This window comes from Bubalus kerabau, chromosome 1 (assembly GCF_029407905.1).
Source record: "Bubalus kerabau isolate K-KA32 ecotype Philippines breed swamp buffalo chromosome 1, PCC_UOA_SB_1v2, whole genome shotgun sequence".
Lineage (NCBI taxonomy): Eukaryota > Metazoa > Chordata > Mammalia > Artiodactyla > Bovidae > Bubalus > Bubalus kerabau.
The window spans coordinates 101933076-101952625 of record NC_073624.1 but is presented as its reverse complement, the minus strand read 5'-3'; the positions used below and the strand labels follow the sequence as shown (position 1 = coordinate 101952625).

The window sequence follows — 19550 nt, the reverse complement described above, 5'->3', positions numbered from 1 at the left end:
ATGATTATTTGGGTCATGATGATCTTATTTTAGAGTTTCTGTGTATTCTTGGCATCTCTTCCTAATATCTTCTGCTTCTGTTAGGTCCATACAATCTGTCCTTTATTGAGCCCACCTTTGCATGAAATGTTCCTTTGGTATCTCTAATTTTCTTGAAGAGATCTCTAGTCTTTCCCATTTTGTTTTTTTTTCCTCTATTTCTTTGCATTGATTGCTGAGGAAGGCTTTCCTATCTCTCCTTGCTATTCTTTGGAACTCTGCATTCAGAAGGGTATATCTTTCCTTTTCTCCTTTGCTTTTCGCTTCTCTTCTTTTCACAGCTATTTGTAAGGCCTCCTCAGACAGCCATTTTGCCTTTTTGCATTTCTTTTTCTTGGGGACATTCTTGATCCCTATCTCCTGTACAATGTCACAAACCTCAGTCCATAGTTCATCAGGCACTCTATCTATCTGATATAGTCCCTTAAATCTATCTCTCACTTCCACTGTATAATCATAAGGAATTTGATTTAGGTCATACTTGAATGGTCTAGTGGTTTTCTCCACTTTCTTCAATTTAAGTCTGAATTTGGCAATAAGGCATTCATGATCTGAGCCACAGTCAGCTCCTGGTCTTGTTTCTGCTGACTGTGTAGAGCTTCTCCATCTTTGGCTGCCAAGAATATAATCAATCTGATTTTGGTGCTGACATCTGGTGATGTCCATGTGTAGAGTCTTCTCTTGTGTTGTTGAAAGAGGGTGTTTGCTATGACCAGTGCTTTCTCTTGGAAAAACTCTATTAGCCTTTACCCTGCTTCATTCTGTACTCCAAGGCCAAATTTTCCTGTTACTCCAGGTTTTTCTTTACTTCCTACTTTTTCATTCCAGTCCCCTATAATTAAAAGGAAATCTTTTTAGGACATATTTTCACCCTTTTAAATTAAAAGTGAAAATACCCAGCAATATTAAATGTTGGGAGATGAGGTGGATCTCATAAGACAGCTCTACTTTTTGGAGGAGTGGGGAGATAACTTGTCACAACCATTTTGGGGAACAATTTGGCAATTTGTGGAATACTTGAATATACTCCTCTCTCATAATTCCATTTCCACTGTTAGACACAATTTTGCCCGTATACCTAAGGAGATATAAAACCATTTAAACAGAGTTGCTTAAAACAGTAAAATTCTAAACATGAATAAAAGAATGGATAAACTATTTGAAATATTTAAGATGGGACACTTTAAAATAATTACACAAGTTGGCATCAACCGATGTCGATTTGTTGAAACGTCACAAACAGAATATTGAACAAAATAAAACCAAATTGCAAAAAAGTCCACATTAAGAAAAAATATGTAAAAATTATAATGACTTTATATGCAGAAAAGAAAATAAAAATATGTTTTAGCCATATATATAATAGAATGTCAAATGAATTTTAAGTCTCCTTATACTAAACAACAATAATACATTTAATTGCATGTACATAAGCCAAATATTTTTTGTAACACCTCCAACTCATCCATCCATACTGTGTTTTCAGCAGCACTAATGGAAGCTGTTTTATGAAGAATTCCATCAATATATATATATATATATATTGGTTCTTTCTCAGGTTTGTTGTGAAAAGCAGAACACTCCAAACCAGGAAACTTTTTATTACCATTTTCATTTCTATCTTTGGAATGCCCAGTTGTTCAAGAAAACTAAAACCAAAATAGTGTCAAGTAATTCACAAAAAGTAAAGAAAAACATCATTAATGTGGAGAAACTGTTTTCTTCTTTTTCAGAAGTTAACTATGCATTTTTATTTCTTCAAAAGACTGTTGTTGTTCAGTCAGTAAGTTGGGTCCAACTCTTTGCAACCCCATTGACTGTAGCACACCAGGCTGCTCTGACCTCCACTGTCATGAATTTTGCTCAAATTCATGTCCACTGAGTTGGTGATGGTATCTAACCATCTAATCTTCCTCTACCTCCTTCTCTTTTGGCCTTCAATCTTTCCCAGCATCAGAGTCTTTTCCAGTGAGTCAGCTCTTTGCATCAGGTGGTCAAAGTATCAGAGCTTCAGCTTCAGCATCAGTCCTTCCAATGAATATTCAGAGTAGATTTCCTTTAGAATTGACTGGCTTGAGCTTCTTGCAGTCCATGGGATTCTCAAGTCTTCTCCAGCACCACAGTTCAAAAACATCAAATCTTTGATGCTCAGCCTTCTTTATGGTCCAATTCTCACATCCATGCATGACCACCGGAAAAACCATTGCTTTGACTGTATGGGCCTTTGTCGAGAAAGTGATGTTTCTTCTTTTTAATACACTAGTTAGGTTTGTCATAGAGAAATATAAAATTATCCTTTCCTTTTTTAGTATTTACAATTTTAAAATTAAACTTAGTGAGAATATTATGCTTCTAGACACTTTTATTTTATTCATCTGTATGATAGATTAAATAAGACCATAAATTCTATGTAGCAACTAGTATCAAGAGATGAAGTATAATTTCCCATGTCTAGATTATTGGCTGCCCTTGTGGCACCCTTAACCAATAAAATGTGCTGGAAATTATGTTGTGTGAGTTCAGCAGCTATGGCCTCAAGAGGATTTGTAGCATTTGCCTTTTCTGTATTAAATTGCTGCTCTAAGACCATCGCATAAGGGCAATGGTCTAGCCCAATGAAAGGCAAGAGACAACTGGGAGAAGTAAGTTGTCACCAATGAGAGACAGCACCAACTTTCAGATAGGTGAGTGAGGCCATCTTGTACCTTACAAATGAAGGGTAGCTGAAAAAGCCATCCCCAAATACACACTTTGGTGTATTGATTATTTTGAACTCCAGGCACTTGAAAAACAGCGAATTCAGAGATAGACTTATTCCAAACCCCTTTTATCTGTTTAAACCTGTTTTAAACCTGTTTAACACCTGTTTTAAAAGGAGTTCAATTGTCATAAATGCCCTCCTTGGGAGTTTCATCAACCAGGAGAGATTGTTTCTTATCACACAAGAGGAAACTAGAAGTCTACACCATACCTAGAAAAACTGTCACAAACTATCATATCTTCCATCTGTTCTTTTAAGGGTCTGTTTATATTTCCAAAAAGTCATTTACTCTCCCCTAAGAGGACTACATATCTCCTTTCCTTTAGCTCTTAAAATGATCAGTCAATTCAGTCACTCAGTCCTGTCAGACTCTTTGCGACCCCATGGACCGCTGCACACCACGTTTCCCTGACCATCACCAGCTCCCGGAGTCTACTGAAACTCATGTCCATTGATTCGGTGACGCCATGGCCGTAACTCGAGTCCATTTAGTCACAGACAAGAGTTAATGATATATAAGCCTAAATTCTAAGCTACCTCTTTAAATTATTCATTTTTTTTTTCTGGATACCTCCCATGTATACATCATGTATTCATGATGTATACATTTTCATAATCTTATATCCATTTTTTCTCTTGTTAATCTGTCTTTTGTTACAGACTCAGTGATAACTCAGAAAGGTAGGTGAAAAATTTTTTTTCTCCTCTACATAGCCCACTTTATCTTCCAGCATTCATTGAGGTTATCCAAGTAAGTCAGCAGAGAGGTCACCTACCAACCCAGAGACTGATGATAAATGATAAATATTTGTGGTTTATGCCACTGAGTTTTGGTGTGCTTTGTTTTATACCAATAAGCTAATAGTTATAGAAGCTAGTACCTGGAAGTTGGGAGCTACTGTGACAAAAATCTTGAAATAATTGTGCCATTGATTTTAGGACTGGTGACAAGAGAACTTGGAAAAGCAGTGAGAAATATGTAAGCAAAGACAGGGAAGATGACTGGAAAAGGTACTGTTGGAGGCTAGAGAAAGGGTAATCCATGTGATGTTATGGAAGAACAGAACAAAAATACTGACTTCTGGAACTGAGGGTAGAAAATATACAAAATGAACAGGATATGATCGAGGACATCTATGGACAGAAAGTTGAGAATGTAGATAGGTTTTTAGTGTGTGTATTTAGCTGCATATAAGATATTGGAAGGAAAGGAGCTAAGGAAGGAAATGATTTGCAATTAAAATTTAGAAAAAATATAGAAGGCGTAGAGAGCATACTGGGTTGGAAGTGGCTGCTTCCATTCTGCCCAGTAGTAAAAAAATCTTCAACATAAAATAGCCTCAGCAGACAAAGATCTCACCAAGGCTGTGCCTATGCAATTTTTAAGACCTCTTAGAGATTTAAATTCATGCCTTAAACGTAAAGGCATTTCCCTCAGCAGTTTCATACCCTTGAACATGGGCTAATCTCGTGACCTGCTTTGACCAATAGAAAATGATTCCCCGACCTAGCCCTTAAACGTGTTTGCAGTTGCCACTCTCAGCTGCCCCGAGAATCACCATTTAGAGGCCAGTTAAGAATGCTGTAGGATGAAAGGGTACATACAGAAGAATTAAAGTGACCCACCCAAGAGTCGTCACTGACTGCTTAAAAATTGTTAGATCATCTTGCATCTTATAGCCACAGGTAACCCTCCATCTGTATGCAGTTGTTTAAGAGAGCCTGGGAGAAGTATCAGAGGAATCACCAGCCAACTTACAGATTACTATAAAATAATAAAGTGCTATGCTTTTGGTATACAACTGAGGCTTACAGGAACTTTTTATAGAGCAGCAATTGATGGTTAATCGTCTGATATGATCTTCATTCCAAAAATCAATGTTAATGACTGCAAATGCTACAGTGGTAAAGAATCTACCTGCTGATGCAGGAGACGCAGACTCAACCCCTGGGTTGGGAAGAGCCCCTGGAGAAAAAAATGGCAACCCATTCCAGTATCTTGCCTGGGAAATCCCATGGACAGAGGAGCCTGGTGGGTTATAGTCCATGGGATGACAAAGACTTGGACACGACTGAGCATGCACACACGCCATAAGTTAATACAAGTAGTAGAGTTACTGACACTGTGGGTCAGGCCCCAACAAGGGCTTTCCTGCCCTGTGTTTTTGGAGCGAGTAAAATAAGACCAAGTTAGGCTTGGACGCAAAGGAAAGCTATATCCTTCAGTCAAAGAATTAAGAGGTCTGAGCTGAGCTTTAGAACACACTCTCCTGATGAGTAGGGCAGGGAAGGGGTGTTCTGGGGTCAGGGGGAAGGCTCAGACCTGCTGTTTATATCGCCACTGTGCACAGCCCACTTGGCTCCATTGTCTGCAGAACTGGGTGCTGTGCCTAGCACTTTTGCACACGGCAGGAGATAACGCATCAGTGAAGCCATTTCTCACCAGAAGCTCAGGTCTGAAGCGTTGGTTCAGGACCTCTGCCCACGGCAACCTGTGAGCATGCGAAACTGGATGGAGCACAAAGCAAAAACAAAAGGTTAGACTTTATTTTATTACCATATTCTGTTTGTATTTACCGAAAATTTTTAATGGGCTTTGCTGGTGACTCTAGTTCTCGAGTATAGTCAAACATGTCTCCCAAATTAAGGTGTTTAATGACAAATTATATGTTTAAGTGATTAATATAAGATATTTTATATTACTAAAGGTACTACAACAAAAAAGAGTTTTTTGAAAATAGGAGTTATATCACTTATTTACTGCACATTGAATTTCTCTGACCATGCCTCAAGATTTAAATAGTCATGAAGGACTAAAAAAAGCCTTCCACTTCTGTATTTATCTGCTACTTCTTTGTATTTCCTGCTATTATTTTTCATATAAATGATGACTTACTGAGGGAAAAAAACTTCCTTACTATGTACCCTTGTAATTCTGATGATATATCCATTGTGATACAGTAATGCTTTGATTGAATGCCTTTGGCTTTGATTTTGATTGCATTCATACTTGGAAGGCAAAAATCACACCTTAACCAAATTGCACTTGCAACCTTCGCAATATTGTCAATATATTTCATATACGTCATTGTATTTTGTTATAAAATAAGCATAGTAATTCATATACACACTGAAGTTTGATAAACAGTAATCTGGGAAAGGAACAAGCTATCTCTTTGCAGATGTTCAAGTAATCAAACCATTCTGCATTTAGAATAATCTTCAAATTGCAAAGGAGTATGAGGATGGGTAGAGGACTTCAAAATGTTTATGTCCGCCTGCAGGGTGAATTCTGTGTTGTTTTGGTGTTAATTCTATAGAATTTGAAAAAAAATTAATAGTCTTTATAATGAGACATTGAAGTGCATTTTTCGGGAAGGAAGCATTTAAAGATATCTCCTGAGTTAGAGGATAAAACTCCAGGGAATTGTGATTCCCCACATTCTTTCTGTTAGCTTTTTCCTATTATACTTTTGTGCAACATTTTTAGAGAGCTTCATGAAGAATTTACATGAAAAACACTATAAATATTTAAACTGTAAATTTTGATATATTTTGAGATATATATATATATATAACTTATGAAAGGATCACCACCATAAAAAGCATTTACACATTAATCACCCCCAAAAGTTTCAACACCCTTCCCCCACCACCCCCCTGCATAGCCAGGCAACCAATCATCTGACTTTCTCACTATAATGCTTACATTTTCTGTTATAACATGTACTTAACTTTGTCTGGCATTTTTCATTCAACATAATCTCTTAAAGTGATTGTCCTTTCATGTTTCCCATCAGTTTCACTGGGAAGTATGTCCTCGGAGCTCATCACACTGCCAACCAGAAGTGGAACTCTTTCCTTCACTTCTTAACGAATGATTTCCCTTAGTTTTTAAATATGTTTATAGTTGCCTTGTCTGGAGAATTCCATGGAGGGAGGAGCCTGGTAGGCTACAGTCCATGGGGTCGCAGAGTCGGACACGACTGAGTGACTTCACTATACTATACTATAGTTGTCTTGAAGACTGTCCGCTAAGTCAGACACCCGGCCCTCTTACAGACATTTTCTGTTACTTGCTTGTTTTTCTCCCATGTATGGATCTCATTTTCCCACTTCTTTGTGTGTCTCATACTATTTTGTTGAAAACTGGCTGTTCAGATAATATGTTGTAGTAACTCTGGATGCTAATCTCTCTTGTTCAGGACGTCTTGTTGCTTTGCTTGCTTGTTCATTTGATTAGTGTTTGGACTGGATTGTTTCAGTGAAGTCCATTTCCCTGCAATGTGATACCTCTGATATCACTTCTTAGAGAGTGCTGGCTTGGATGTATGCAAAGTCAAAAATGACAGTGTCCTAACAGAGCTCTCTTTGACTCTTCTCCAGTTCTTTGTGTTAAGCTATCTGCCTCTTTTGATATTACACTCAGTTGGCTAGGCTTCCTAATTGCCAGCTGATTGTTCTAATTTTTTGACATTGCCTTGCAGTATAAATTGCTCCACGGTCTGACCCAATCAAGAACAGGCCCCTTTTCAGGAGTAATTTTTGAAGGCAGTTTTGAGGTTTGTTCCAAAACGAGAAGAGGTCATTTTAGCTGTTTCTTTTCCTGATAAATCAATTGGCCTATGTTTTACTTGGTTGCTGTCTTAGAATCTCCAGTCTCCTGTTACATACTAGAACTCCAAATTCCCATTAATTTCACAGGTGTCATTAGACTTGAACTTTCTCTTACTCTACTCCCAGTAAAGTCAGCTCACCTGAAGAGGGCTTTGGAGTCTTCTGGTTTTATGGTCTGCCTCTTCCCATGGGCAAAATCTCTGAGTCTTTTTCCCAGAACTGTAGGAGATGATGGTGGACTATTCTCATGGGGTGACTCCTTTACTTTATAAGTAGGGTGCTGGGTGAGGATGGTAGCCTCTGGTCTCTCAGCTTTCCTCTACCAGCATGGAATCTCTGCCCCATGAGCAAGCTGGGGAAAGGACTACATTTATTAACACATGGGGTCCCATTATTCTCAGTCTGCCTTCCTTGGTAGAGCCTCAATGCTGAAAGTGAGGGCTGAATGAGGGAAGGGAGCCCTCTATTTCTTGGTTGCATTTGTTCGGAATTCAGCTTCTGCCAGATGCAAGACAGAACTTGAAAGGATGAGAAATGCTTGCAGCCTTCTCCTCCTGGGGAGACACTATAGTTTCTGATGAAGATCTGGAGTAAGCTTAGCTACATCATCTTGGCTGCACCTGACCGGAGTGAATTTTCTATTACGCTGAGCTGGGAGAGGAGAAAGAGGAAACAGGGCATGACTCAAGTGTCACAAATGCTCATTGCATAAATAATTATATATTTGCTGTATATCCTTAGGACAGTTTCCAGTGAGCTTAAATGATTAAGGGTTTGGGGCCTTTATCATTTTTATCATCACGGTTACTTCGCTGAGGAACAGGTTCACAAGTCTGTCATTCTGGAAGTCCTGTTTCAGTTTTTGACTATTACATATAAAGTTGTAAGTACATTATTGTACAAGTCTTTTGTGTGGGCATATACTTTTTCCTCCCCTTGGGTAAATATCTAAGAGTGGAATGACTGGGTTATAATGATCCTATAGGGCAGGTATGTGTTTAACTTTTTAAGAAACTATCCAACTGTTTAAGATGTTTGCAGTAGTTTGCGTTCTCATCCGGAGTGTAAGAGTTCCAGCTGCCTCACAGTATCCTTAGTGTCCTCAGTAAGATACCATACCACAGTGTATCTTGTCTTCATTTCAATTTTCCCAATGGGTAATAATGATGAGCACTTTTTTCATGTGTTTATTATGTTTATATCTTTGGTTAAATGCCTTTTCAAATCTTTTGTACATTTTTTAAAGTTGGGTGTCCTATTAATGTATTTTTAGAGTTCAGAGTCTTATTTTTTTGTTCCTATATTTTACGTTAGGTAGACTTTTCATTGTAAATTCTTGCATGCATCATGTAGTTTAAATTTTATTTTAGTCCAATTTAAACTTTTTCTTTCAATTGCTGAGTTTAACACATTTACTTATAAAAAATAAAAATAATACACAAAACAAATAGGAAATCCAGTTGTACAAGTTTGTACAAGATTGCCTGTCCTTGTCCTTTCTGTCACTCTCATTTTTGTAAGAGGCAATGCCTTTAACCATTTATGACTTTAGTTGTAATGAGGAGTCCAAACCTATGGAGGATAGTTTTAGATGGAGCTTTATTTTTATTGACTTATCATTCCTTTGAATCTTATCTATCCACTTCCTGTTGTGTTAGTTGAAAATTTAGCTAACTTTCAAACACATTCACAAATATTGTTCTGTATTCCACCAACTTCCCCAAATAATGTCTTTTCTAGTTTGCATCAACTAAAAATGACGACTTCCTCGTGTAGTTATTTGTGTAGAGTTGTATACTTCTTGGAGAAGGCAATGGCAACCCACTCCAGTACTCTTGCCTGGAAAATCCCATGGATGGAGGGGCCTGGTAGGCTGCAGTCCATGGGGTCGCTAGGAGTCGGATACGGCTGAGCGACTTCACTTTCACTTTTCACTTTCATGCATTGGAGAAGGAAATGGCAACCCACTCCAGTGTTCTTGCCTGGAGAATCCCAGCGACGGGGGAGCCTGGTGGGCTGCCGTCTATGGGGTCGCACAGAGTCGGATACAACTGAAGCGACTTAGCAGCAGCAGCAGTATACTTCTTACTGCCTTTCTTTTTTCTTACTGAGAGAATAGAATAGAAGTAAAGCATGCACATTCTTTACTCTGTTACTAATGTCTTCCAGCTTCTTAATAGTTTTCTCTGTTGCTTGGGACACAATGTTGAAGACATCCTTCTTGGACTCTTGAAGTCAGTATTTTCCTATCATGTGACCAGTAACTTCACAAAATACACATCTGTTTCCTTAAACTTCATAGAGTTTTATGGGTTTTTTTTTTTAATTCAAGGCTTTGCTATTTCTTGATTTACTTATTTTACTTGAGAACTTCAACAAATTTAAAGAAAAAAAGGTAAATGAGAGCCAGAGTAATACAGACTATTTTGGCTATGATTAAAATTAACTCAAATTGTCTAAAATATAAAGGAGAATTATGTATTAATTCAAGGAAATTCTAGGAATACAATGGTTGTGTTCAAGGCCTCAATAATGTCATATAGCTCAGTCTCACTTTCATATTTAGCATTTTAGAAACTATCTTCTCATGATGGCCACTGAAAGATCTGAACTTAACAGCTGTCCAGGCTTAAGTGCAGAGAGAGCTTTCCTCAGCAGTGAGCCTGCTGATAGGTAAAAGTTAATAAACATGTCCCATGGCTGAAGAGGGGCATGTATCCACTTCTGATCAAGTCAATATGAACAAAGAACAGCATCCACACCTCGTGGAGCTGGGACTTGTGCATAGAATCACCCAAACCATTTGAATGGTGCTTGAAAAAGGAGTAGATCCCAGATGAAATTTTCTTTGGTAATATTAGAACAAAGGGGAAATGAATGCTGAGAACACAATAAACTTCTTCCTCACAGGGTAAGGGTCCTTTGAATGTCTGTATTTTCAGTTTTGCTCTGGTGATAAGCAGTCTCGAAGTCTCAGTAACTTACGACAGCATAAATTTATTTCTGGCTCACATTGTATGAGGGCTGTAGATCAGCTTCAGCTCCGCTTGACTCAGCATGCTCAACGTGGCTCAGCAGCTCAATATCTTATTCAGAGCCTCAGGCTGATAGAGTAGCCCCTGTTTAGGATGTTCATTCTCACAGCAGAGGGCAGGGATGCGAGAGTGATATCAGACCAAATCAAGCAGCAATATTTAAAGAATCCTACTTAAATATGGCAAATGTATATCATGTTCATTCACATCTCAATTGCCAAAGCACATCTGCCTGGTCAAAATCTGAGGTCAGTGCCATGGTGACATATGCTCAGAAAAATCACAGGTAGATTGATAGGGATGTATAATCCTGATACAAGGAGAAAGTGAACATTTTTCAGCCGCTATACAATCTACCACAAGAGTATAGAATTTTAGATTACAAACTATTTCCCTATAAATTTTGAAGGTATTTCAGTTTTTTGGCATCTACTTTTACTGATAAAAAATGTGGTTGACCTAATAATTATTATTCTTTTACAGCTTATTTTATTTCCTTTAGAAGTTTTCAGGGTGCACTCTGTCTCAGTTTGGAGAAATTTTGATTTGCAATTTTTATCAGATGTTTTGTTTTGCTTCACATATTTAAGTCTAAATGTTTTTTGTTTTTGTTTTTGTTTTTTTGCATGCGATTTAATGTGTGTATCCTTTCTTTTAGATAATGTGTGTATCCTATATTTAGCTTCGCTGGTGGTGCAGAGGGTAAAGCATCTGCCTGCAATGCAGGAGACCTAGGTTCGATCCCTGGGTTGGGAAGACCCCCTGGAGAAAGAAATGGCAACCCACTCCAGTATTCTTGCCTGGGAAATCCCATGGACGGAGAAGCCTGGTAGGCTACAGTCCATGGTGTCGCAAAGAGTCGGACACGACTGAGCAACTTCACTCACTCACTCATCGTTTATTTTAATTGTTTGCTAGATGCTGAAGCTGAAACTCCAGTACTTTGGCCACCTCATGCGAAGAGTTGACTCATTGGAAAAGACTCTGATGCTGGGAGGGATTGAGGGCAGGAGGAGAAGGGGACGACAGAGGATGAGATGGCTGGATGGCATCACTGACTCGATGGACGTGAGTCTCAGTGAACTCCAGGAGTTGGTGATGGACAGGGAGGCCTGGCCTGCTTCAATTCATGGGGTCGCAAAGAGTCGGACACGACTGAGCGACTGATCTGATCTGATTCTTTTCTCTTGTATCTTTGCTAATTTCAAAGGGATATAGTGTATTCATTGTTCTTTTCTAAATGTGATTATCTCTATATCTTTAAATTATATTGCCTAAGCTTCTCTAGTTATTAGCTACAGAGAGTAAACAATATCCTTTTACTCTCTGCTGTGGAAAATTAAGGACTATTATACCCTTCCCCAACCCAGGTGGCTATGTGGTAAAGAAATCCCACTGCGAATGCAGGGGATGCAAGTTTGATCCCTGGGTAGAGAAGAACCCCTGGAGAAGGAAATGGCAACCCACTCCAGTATTCTTGCTCGGGAAATCCCATAGACAGAGGAGCCTGGCGGGCTGCAGTCCCTGGGGTTGCAAGACAGAGGAGCCTGGCGGGCTGCAGTCCGTGGGGTTGCAAAGAGTCAAACAACAATAACCTTCCCTGTCTGTCCAAGTTTCCCAACTTTTGGCACACTCGGACATATTTTTGCCTGCTGTTTTTCAAATGTATTAACTTTTGTTTCTATAATTAAAGCATTCCATTTGCAGCCAGTTTTTATAAATGTTAAGATTTAATGATATATTTACCTAGATTCAGAATTCTCTTCTAAGCCTTTCACTCCTTGATGTATTGATCCCTTGTTTTTAATTTTGATTCATTATTTATTTGACTGCATTGCATTTGCAGGTAGATTTTTATAAGTAATACTATATATGTTAGATTCTTTTACATTTCAAAATGTCTTTCTGTTTTCTTTTAATGTGAAAGCTACCCTTGTTAAGAGTGTATTTAATATTTTTCCCCTGAACATTTTTTAGATGTTGATTTTTGTTCTCAGTACTTTAATGAGCTGGAACAGGCTGGGTGTACAATGATAATTACATATTATTTTATGTTTAAAACATATACCAGTTTATGTCTTATTCTCAAGGATTCTATATTTCTTTTCTCTTTTTTTGACAGATGATAAACTTTCCATTCACATAAGCAAAATTTGCTTTGCAGCAAATTGCTCCTTCTATGCTTTCTATTCTGTTTGTTCTAGTTGCTTTGATAGGGATATCTCCCATTTGATTCTCCCTTTATATTTGCTTTTCCTCTTTTCAGCACATTTTAATTCTAACACAATTTCACAACATGTTTGAAAAATTAATCTTCTTTGCTGCTGCTAATTCCATGTGAAAGTGTTTGTTGCTCCGCTGTGTCCAACTCTTTGTGACCCCATGGTCAGTAGCCCACCAGGCTTCTCTGTCCCTGGGTTTTCCAGGCAAGAATACTGGAGTGGGTTGCCCTTTTATTCTCCAGGGGATCTTTCCAACTCATGGATACAACCCAGGTCTCCCACATTACAGACAGATTCTTTACTGTCTGAGCCACCGGGTAAGTCCCAAAATAGGTACTAGGGATGGAACCCAGGACATATTTCTTTGGATACCACAAGGATATAACATAGTAATTCAGTGTTACATTGGGAGGGATCATACATGCTACATAGACAAAATCTTTACTTTAGGACTAGGAGGAGTTTGGGATGAAGTTATTTACATATGGCCCCACAGTCTGTGACCTCTGAGCTGGGTTGAGACAAAGACACAAACCAGAAATCATTCAGTGAGGAAAGGAGAGTGGTTCCTTATTATTACCTTGAGTTTGTTCCTTGTCTTCAATTGTCAATACTTATCACAATTATGATTGATTGGGAAGCATGACCTTTTCATATATACATTGTGCATCAAAAAACCAAGTGAATTTTATATAATGAAGATAGCAAATTTATTTCCTCAAAGCCTTAAGGCTTTAAATACAAGTTATCTTAAGTGAATATTGTTAAGAGCTTCTCCAAATTATCTTTCACAATGAGATGTATAATCTAAGTTATATCAAAAAGCCAAGAAACTTAGATGACTCAGGCTTAAGCCGCAATTTCTGCTGCATGTTCTAAACAATCAGCTCTCTAGTCTAGCTCTGATATTTATTAATAATATATTTATTAGAAGGATGTGGCTTAGGAAAATGCTTCTTTCATATTGAAGAATTTTAGTCATATGTGTACCAATTCAGTCTCATAGTTTCCATTAGGATGATTCAACAGTTTTTAAGCATTTCAGTTGTAAGTGGGACTCAGAACTTGTTTTCTTTCTTCAGTTTATGGAGTCAGACAAACTGACACATTAAATAGTAATCCTGAAATTGTTTATTCTTCCTGTGTTCATCAGATAATTCTCCACTGGCTCACTTTAGTGAATAAGTCTTTGCAACACAGCAAGAAAAAAGGAAATGTAGTACAGATAGAGCAAATCTTTCATAATTTAACATCTCTCTATCTATGCTATTTCAAATATATATTATATATAATGTATGTGTGTATATATATATATATATATGGCATGTTACATGTTTGTGTTTCCTCCAAAATATATTTTTAAATGACAATGATATAAAATTTAGTATGTGGAATTATGTATCATTTGGTTTTATTTTTTATTCTTTAAATACCCTAAGAAAGATTGAGGGAAGATAGAGAAGGAGGTGACGGAGGATGAGATGGTTGGATGGCATCACTGCCTCAATGGACATGAGTTTGAGCAAGCTCCAGGAGATGGTGAAGGACAGGGAAGCCTGGCATGTTGCAGTCCATGGGGTTGCAAAGAATTCGACATGACTTAGAGACTAAACAGCAAAACCTAGGAATCAGCAAAAGTGCAAATAACTATATTATGAACTGAACTTATGCCACATAAAATCACTTAAAAGAATTATTAATAATTACTGTTTCTAGAGTACACAGCTTATGAGAAGTTTAAAGAAAGCAACTATTTTTTGCTTTCTTTTACTTTTTTTTTTTTTTTTTTAAGAGAGGCACTTTACATCAATGTTTATTGTCACAAAAGGCCTATTTTATGTTCTGGCATACAGTTTTTTACTTTTTTTTTTTTTTTTCTGTATCACTTTTTTTTTTTAATTTTATTTTATTTTTAAACTTTACATAACTGTATTAGTTTTGCCAAATATCAAAATGAATCCGCCACAAGTATACATGTGTTCCCCATCCTGAACCCTCCTCCCTCCTCCCCCCCCCATTCCATCCCTCCAGGTCGTCCCAGTGCACCAGCCCCAAGCATCCAGTATCATGCATTGAACCTGGACTGGCAACTCGTTTCATACATGATATTTTACATGTTTCAATGCCATTCTCCCAAATCTTCCCGCCCTCTCCCTCTCCAACAGAGTCCATAAGACTGTTCTATACATCAGTGTCTCTTTTGCTGTCTCGTACACAGGGTTATGTTACCATCTTTCTAAATTCCATATATATGTGTTAGTATACTGTGTTGGTGTTTTTCTTTCTGGCTTACTTCACTCTGTATAATAGGCTCCAGTTTCATCCACCTCATTAGAACTGATTCAAATGTATTCTTTGTAATAGCTGAGTCATACTCCATTGTGTATATGTACCACTGCTTTCTTATCCATTCATCTGCTGATGGACATCTAGGTTGCTTCCATGTCCTGGCTATTATAAACAGTGCTGCGATGAACATTGGGGTACACGTGTCTCTTTCCCTTCTGGTTTCCTCAGTGTGTATGCCCAGCAGTGGGATTGCTGGATCATAAGGCAGGTCTATTTCCAGTTTTTTAAGGAATCTCCACACTGTTCTCCATAGTGGCTGTACTAGTTTGCATTCCCACCAACAGTGGAAGAGGGTTCCCTTTTCTCCACACCCTCTCCAGCATTTATTGCTTGTAGACTTTTGGATCGCAGCCATTCTGACTGGTGTGAAATGGTACCTCATAGTGGTTTTGATTTGCATTTCTCTGATAATGAGTGATGTTGAGCATCTTTTCATGTGTTTGTTAGCCATCTGTATGTCTTCTTTGGAGAAATGTCTATTTAGTTCTTTGGCCCATTTTTAAAAAGAATTGGCTTATATATTTGGTTTATACTTAAATATGTCCCTCTTAAAAAATGAGTCTATAACACTATTTTCTTTGCTTGATAAAATATTGTTTTATTGGAGAAAATGATTTGATTCTTATGATTGCTGGACTATAAATTTGAATTATATTTAAGGGTTTTTGGACTATTTAAAAATATTTTAACATCATTCTAAGCTTCTTATTTAAAGGGTTATGGTGATTTATAAAATAAACATCTAGTCAAATATGCTTCAAGAAGATTAATTATCCATTCTCCCAAACACTGTATATCAAAATTTCTATGCACTCGTGTATTTATGACAGTCTTAGTGATCAACTTTTTTACAACAAAACATTACTGTTGCCATGATATTGGATTAATGACTGTGTTTACCTTCACAGTAATGGAAAATATTCAACAATGCAACATTTTAAGCTTGGAGGTCTGACTAATGCTGCAGAACTAGATGAAATTTGCTTAACTCAAGCAGTGTGTCTGAGAAGAATAACAACTCTGAGTCGTGCTATTTGCTGCTCAATGTCAGTAAACATATTTTGTACCAGCGTGACTATTTTCATTCTTCCTTGTGTACATTAATTCTGTATTTTTAGAGAGGGTATGCAATATAAAGTGTAAGGTTTCTTTAGGTATGATCATAGTTGTGAGCACATTTAGATATGTCAAGTCCCAGTAACATGAGCAGTAGGGTGAAAGGGAAAGATTATTGGGTTTGTTTACTATCTGGAATAAATGTGTCCTCCCTTAGCTGGCTTGCTTAAGGGCAGGTTGTTATGATGGTGAGCAAGATCCAAAGGGATGAAAGTTCAGATCTAGTCTAGGCAGGTTTTGGTGCATGAAAGAAAGATTACTCAATCAATTAAAGTTGACTTTTCATATTAGAGCTGACACTCAAAATCACTGGTGATTTTTTCAAGGAGGACCCTAGACAGGCACTAGATAATGGAAATATGACTCAGTTCCTGGGAGTGACAGCTTCTTCTGGTTACATGGTTTTAGGACAGAGTTCTATTCCTAGCATATCACTGAAGGATCAGGTAGAAACATTGAAGAAAAAGTAATAGTCAAATAGATGTGTCCAACAGGTTGGTGAAGGAAGGAATGAGAAGAGGAGAAAGAGAAGCTCCTTCAGTATTTGCAAAGCTAAATAAGAAACTCTGTAGGTAACTAGAATTTACCCAAGATATCGGTTTTACTGAAGAAAGACCAATCCAAGACTATATCATCCGGTTGCTAATTTCCTTTTATCTTGTTCAGAATTGACTTAAGAATTAAGAAAGTCTAATTGAGTAAGGGCTGATTTGAGCAGTTCCACTATGATGAACCTACAAAGTCAGGGGAAAATCAATAAAAATATCCTATCCATTCTTGAATTATCTCATTAAGGGTGGGAACATGATGAGTTATGATTTATAAAACAGCTAAATCTATTTTATAGGCAATGTATATGTAGGTTTGGTAGGATTTAATGAATTATGAGATAATTTTCCAAAGTTTGCCTTTAAACTCTGATATAAAAAAAATAGATTCTGTTCAATATTCTGTAATAATGTATATGGGAAACGAATTTGAGAAAGAATAAATATATGTATGTGCTTCCTTCCCTGGTAGCTCAGATGGTAAAGAATCTGTGCACAATGCAAGAGACCTGGGTTCAATCCCTAGGTCAGGAAGATCCCCTGGAAAAGGGACTGTCAATCCACTTCAGTATTCTTGCCTGAAGAATTCCATGGACAGAGGAGCCTGGTGGGCTACAGTCCGTGGGGTCACAAAGAATCGATCATGACTGAATGACTAACACTACCACTTACTACTAACACTACCACTTACTACTAACACTACCACTTACTACTACTGCTATTACTACTACTACTATGGGCTTCCCTGGTGGCTCAATGGTAAAGAATCTGTCTGTAATGCAGGTGCCCGGGGTTCGATCCCTCGGCGGGGAAGATCCCCTGGAGAAGGAAATGGCACCCCACTCCAGTATTCTTGCCTGGAGAATTCCATGGACAGAGGAGACTGGCGGGCTACAGTCCATGGGATTGCAAAGAGTCAGACATGACTTAGTGACTAAGACACACACACATATATGTATCTGTGTAACTGAATCACTTCGCTATGCACCTGAAACGAACACAACCTTGTAAATCAACTATTCTCCAATATAAAATAAAAAAATTAAAAGTAGATTCTGTAAGGAAGAAAGCTTTGCTATAAAGTATCGGTTTCTTTTTTTGTGTTTTTGTTTTGTTTTGTTTTGTTAGTATCTATCAAGTCTTGGTAACTTTCCATATTTGTACATGCCATTACTAATGACAGTCTCCATGAAAGCCTGTCTTTTTCAACTCAAAACCAAGAACTGGCTCAGAGAAAAAGCCTAAAGCAACATGTGTTAAATCAACAACATCCCATTAACATGCTTGGGGTAACTTAGAATAATAGGACTTATAGGCACTCAATCAAATGTAAGCATCTATGTTAAAATTTATGGTAGCAATACTCCCTTGAGTATGCATAGGTGTCTGCCTCTCCTAGCCTCCATACTTTTAGTATGATACTTAAAGTTTCTTTATCACTGTAAATAGTATTTCTCAAGGCATTAAAATTTTATGGTTTTCATTCAAACTTCTTCACTCCTTTCCTTACTTACATGTTCTAAAGCAGAAATTAATTTGAAATTTAAAATGGAAACAGGCTTATTTTCTCTTTTCTGTACTTGTTATTCTTGTTTACAAATAGACAAGTAGATACATGGAAGCTATGAGCTTTAAGCATTGGAAATATATTCTTCATCTCACACATACACAGAGAATTCATTAGTCTTACATTAAGTAACATGCTTAAACATTTAAAAAGTGTTAAGAAAGAACTGATTATGTCATCTGATATTCCATAGTTCTACTCCACTTTCTATAAATTTCTATTTTGCTATCTGGTCATTCATGGTCAAAGACTCCTTATTAGTAACAATGGAATTCAAAAGAAAAAGTGTATTTACAATGCAAATGCTATTATTTGTTTGACTTTCTTTGACAAGTTGTCGATAAGCTATAACACTTCTAAATAAAAGCAGTTAACGCTCCCTTTTTCTAATTTCTTTAAGAAATCAGTAGAAATGATCATCAGACCTGAATTTGGAGAGTTGATTATCCATATGATGATAAGCTCTTATTGTAATCACTGCACAGCATGTGAGAAGTCATTAGATGAAGTACTGAAGTTCCCAGGTCAGTGACTATAATAAATGTGTACATAATACACACTTTGTTAAGAGAAGCACTGATTACCCACTGTTGCTTCAATAGAGTTCATTCCATTACCCAGATATACACATACTGAAAAACAACACTGTTGCATCTTTCTTCCAGCCCTTACTTGACCATACCACAGACAAATCAATAACTTACCTAGCTTGTAGAATGAGTAAAGTCTTACCTCTCTTGCTCTCAATGTCTGTCTTTCATTCTCTAAACCCATCTCTTCAACAAGTCTTCCTTAAGGAACATAAGACCTCTCTCTTCCTATTCCCCACATGAAAAGCAATGAAACAAGAGCTAATTGTATAAAGCTGTAGTTGTGCAGTTTCCTTGCCTGAGGTAAAATTATGAAGTATTTATAGGAAAACAACTGTGGCCTTCAGTCCAAGCTAGGTTTTCATACTCTGATCCAACTTTCCCAGTTATTTTTATATTACTCTTGTGTCTCTGCCATAATTGGTCCTGAATTCAGAAGAGAGTAAGCTATGTCATCTAAACATCCACACACTTTGATGTGAAAGAAAGTTAAACACTGAAGTATATACAAAGGTTAATTCAATCTCTGCCTTCACAGATTTTGTGATCTACATAGGGATAATACAGTTACCCAGAGTTATTAGCCAAATAGCCACAATATCAGGACAAAAAAATATCTAAAAACATAGAACATGGGTTGTGACAGAGACTGTAAGCTGCCTGCTTCAGTGTCCAATCTCTTCTTTTAGAATGTTTCTGGTCAAGT

General features: G+C 37.4%; 1 long non-coding RNA gene across 2 annotated transcripts in view; it reads right to left on the bottom strand.

Annotated features, from left to right (window-relative positions):
• Positions 1 to 19122, bottom strand: part of LOC129641763 (uncharacterized) — a 30271-nt gene extending 11149 nt beyond the window's left edge. The window contains exons 1-2 of one of the 2 annotated variants that reach the window (XR_008709417.1): positions 18987 to 19122; positions 5124 to 5308 (exon numbers count right to left, since the gene is read on the bottom strand). This is a non-coding gene — a long non-coding RNA (uncharacterized LOC129641763). The remainder of the gene's footprint in view (positions 1 to 5123; positions 5309 to 18986) is intronic. The other variant, XR_008709418.1, reaches the window with a different exon arrangement.
• Positions 19123 to 19550: the final 428 nt, after the last annotated feature.